Here is a 3763-nt window from a genome sequence, read left to right as displayed (position 1 = left end):
AGCTCACGCTAGTACTTTACCACTTGAGCTACAGCACCACTTCTGGCTTTTTTTGTGTGGACTTTTCCACCTGGCTGGCTTGTAATCCTCAGATCTCAGCCTCCTGAGTAGCTAGAATTATAGGCATGAGCCACTGGCTCTTGGTTCTTTTATCTTTCTTTTTGTTAAAGGGAGGCAAATTGCTCAGTGAATGCCTTGGAGTATATCTTCCTTGATGCACTTTAGAAAGTTTTCATTGGGAGCATGGGGTGGAGGCTGTTGGAGAACTGCTTATACCTATTCAAGGAAATCCTCTGTTCTTAGAATTCTCAGAGCACCAGGCACTTATTTGTAGGTGCTTTCCAGCCCTTTTCACTAAGTACTGAGTCTCTTATCAAGCTGGATTTGATGAGGACCTCAGCCATTACACAGAGGAAGGGATGTCCTATCGATGCAGTAATAGAGAAGGCCAGCCCCTCTCACCCATCCCCTTTGCCTCAAAACTTTGGAGACCCTTCTGCAGTCTTAGCGTCAGAATCAGCCAAAGATCTTGATAGTAATTTAAATGACTGAATCCATCTCCCTCTTTGACCTGCTTCATCAGAATCTTAGAGGTAGGAATCTGGATGATCAAAGTGCTTTGCAGGTGATTCTGTAGGCTAGCTATGCTTCAACGGCCTGATTCCTAGGAATTTCATGGGATCACACTAGAAAAACCTTCACTCTAGACCAACCTAGAAGATTAAGAAAGGAAGGCCCGCATAGAAGAACCTAGTCAGGGAGAAAAGGCTGGATGAGGGCGGGGCCTGACCTTCCTGCTATTGCCTTGGCCCCCAGCACTTTCCTGGCTCTCAGCATCTTTGTGTGACCTGTACAAGAGACAGCTTTTTATTTTGTAGCTACAAAATAATAGGAAAGTTTGCCACCTTTGAACTCTTCCAGAATTCTTCCTCCCCCCTCCCCCTTCTTCCCCCTCCCCCCGCCACGTTACTTATCAATGAAAGGCATTTAGTTCGTTGTTTTTCGGGTAAAATTCTAAATCCATTTCTCATGTTTTCACCTAATAGAACACCCCATTGCCCGGACTCAACATTTAGAGTACTTATAAAAAGGGATCTCTGAAAGCTAATGGTTTTGGTGAGGGAAATGAGGGCTCTTTTTTTTTTTTTTTTCTTAAACTAATGGTTCAGGAAGAGGACTAAGGTCATTTGGACTGAAAAGACTTTCCAGTGATGAAGGAGCATCTTAATAAGAAATGAGTGGGATAGTGCTATATCCCTGAATTCTTGGCACTTCCAGCCTCATAAACCTGCCCAAGTTTAAGAAAACAGCCTTTGTGCCTCGTCTGCCACCATGTGTGAGAGAGATTCCAGGCTTTTCATTGACTAAAGTAGCCGGGTGATGTATCCAGTCGTGTGAGGTGACATTTTCCAGGTCTTGGAAAATGTCTGTAAGTGAAAACTCCCAGTATTAAACCTTAGGCAGGCAAAGCAAAGGGAACTGTCCCTCATTGATGGGTGGTTAAAGGCAGGCATTGTGAGCTGGACGTGGATTAGAGTAGATGGAATCCATTTGCATTAAATGTGGGTGCAAGTTGAATTTGTAGTGAAAGGGAAAAGTAGGACAGAGCCCTCAAACCTCAGAATTTTAATCCATCTGAATCTCCATTCAATTCTCACTGCATTGTGGACTCCATGTTTTAGCAATTAATTAACTAACTAATGTTAGAAGTCAATTAATTAATGTTCTCATGTTATGCTTGTATTTCTGGGCAGTGTCTAGGTTACTGGTCCCATTTGCATTTGTTGTTGGCTGGGAATCAGTCCATTGAACTCGCAAAAGATGGAAATCATGTTTTTAAATTTTTTTTTATTGGTCATGGGGCTTAAATTCTGGGCCTGGGTGCTGTCCCTCAGCTCTTCAGCTCAAGGCTAACATGCTACCACTTCAGCTACAGCACCATTTCCGGTTATCTGATGGTTTATTGGAGATAAGAGTTTCCTGGACTTTCCTGCCTGGGCTGGCTTTGAACCACGATCCTCAGATCTCAACCTCCTGAGTAGCTAGGATTACAGGCATGAGCTACCACTGCCCGGCTTTTTTTTTTCTTTTTTCTTTTTAAAGCTTTACGTCCACTTTATTCTCAGAGCCAATCTGTGTGGGTTAACAATCACCTACATTGCCAGCTATTGTAGGAATCATATTCCTTCTTACATGTACCAGAAATCTCATACTCAACATTGAGTTCTGGGTTGCAAAAGAGGATTTACTGTTTGCACTGGTCTGTAAGGTGCAAACAGGGTGCTCTTGTTAGAATGAGCTGCCAGTGTGTCTGCTTATTCTGTTGTAGACAAAGTAACTCACCTTGTGTCTTGCTGGATATCCACACATGGAAGGCCATCAGACTTTTCTGCTCCAAGGGAATGAAATTTAAATGCTATGCAGGAATAAGATCTCCTTGGTTCAAGTGCATCATCTGTGGGCCTGTTGGACTTGATTTACAAAACACAGGTTCAAAGGTAAAGTTACTGAGAATTTCAAGAGGACAACAACAGAGCATTATGTCAAGTCTGCAACCTAGTTCTGAGCCCAGGGACTTTGGTGATTGCATAGGTCACACTGCCTTAAAACCAGCCCTGATGGGAAGGAGTCATCAGAAAGTGTTTGCTAAGCATGAAATAAAAGACCAAAGACATTAGCAGTGCTTCAGTGACATGGATGAATTTAGACTTGGACATGTCCTAGCTTAAGTGACATTCAGGTTCTTCTCAGATGTCATCTTATCAGAGAGGTTATTTCCAACCATGCATTCTAAGGTAACTCCTCTCATCATTTGTTACTGTCGGGGTTGTCAAACTTGAGTTTGCATCAGATTTCTGGGTCTCCTTCCCGCTGAAGTTCTGACAAAAAAAGTCTTAAGTGAGGACAGAGAATTTACTTTCCTAACCAATTCCCTCTAATTCAGGGACCATTGCTCCATTTCTTAATCCTGATTCATTGTTCTAATAGTATTTATCTACAATTATTCTTACAATTATTTATCAGCCTATTGTATGTTTCTGTTTGGTGGTGGTGGTGGTTGTGGAGCTTGAATTTAGGACCTGGGTGATCTCCCAGAGCTATTTTGCTCATGACTAGTATTCTACCACTTTGAGCCACAGCTCTACTTCTAGTTTTCTGGTGGCTGATTGATGAGTCTCACAGACTTTTTGGCCTGGGGAAGGCTTTGAGCTGTGATCCTTAGATCTCAGCCTCCTGAGTAGCTAGGATTATAGCTATGTGCCATCAGTGCCTGGCTTATTGTATGTTTTCTAACCACAAGAAATAAAGCATGATGAGAACAGTTTAGTCAGCTGCATTCATTGCTATGTGTCTAGGATTTGGAATATGCTTGATATGATTAATATCTAATAAATTATATATATGTATATATATATACATGTGTGTGTGTGTATGTGTGTGTGTGTGTGTGTGTGTGTGTGTGTGTGTGTGTGTGTGTGTGTGATCAGGGAATGCATCAAGCGTGAGGTTATTTGATACTAATGCCTGGGATGGGGATGAGTCATAGAAACATTTTTCATTATGCCAAGATAGGAGGGATTGCTAGTCAAGTTTGCTTCTAAGCAAATAAAATGCTAAATTGCAAGTCTTAGGGGCTGGGAGAAGTAATCATGTAACATGATATTTGGGTACTAATTGGATAATTTAAATGGTGGTGATAGCAAGGCCTTCATAATTTCCTTCCAGGTTGTGTAATTGATCATCGTTAGGATAGTGGCACGAA

At 41.9% G+C, this 3763-nt stretch overlaps 1 pseudogene; it reads right to left on the bottom strand.

The window, feature by feature from the left end:
• Window positions 1–2178: 2178 nt before the first annotated feature.
• Window positions 2179–2274, bottom strand: LOC138837049 (small nucleolar RNA SNORA40; annotated as a pseudogene).
• Between the last annotated feature and the right edge of the window lie 1489 nt (window positions 2275–3763).

Source organism: Dipodomys merriami, unplaced genomic scaffold (assembly GCF_024711535.1).
Source record: "Dipodomys merriami isolate MVZ:Mamm:240054 unplaced genomic scaffold, mDipMer1.0.p SCAF_26, whole genome shotgun sequence".
In the NCBI taxonomy this organism is placed as follows: Eukaryota; Metazoa; Chordata; class Mammalia; order Rodentia; family Heteromyidae; genus Dipodomys; species Dipodomys merriami.
This window is presented reverse-complemented; position numbering and strand designations above follow the sequence as displayed.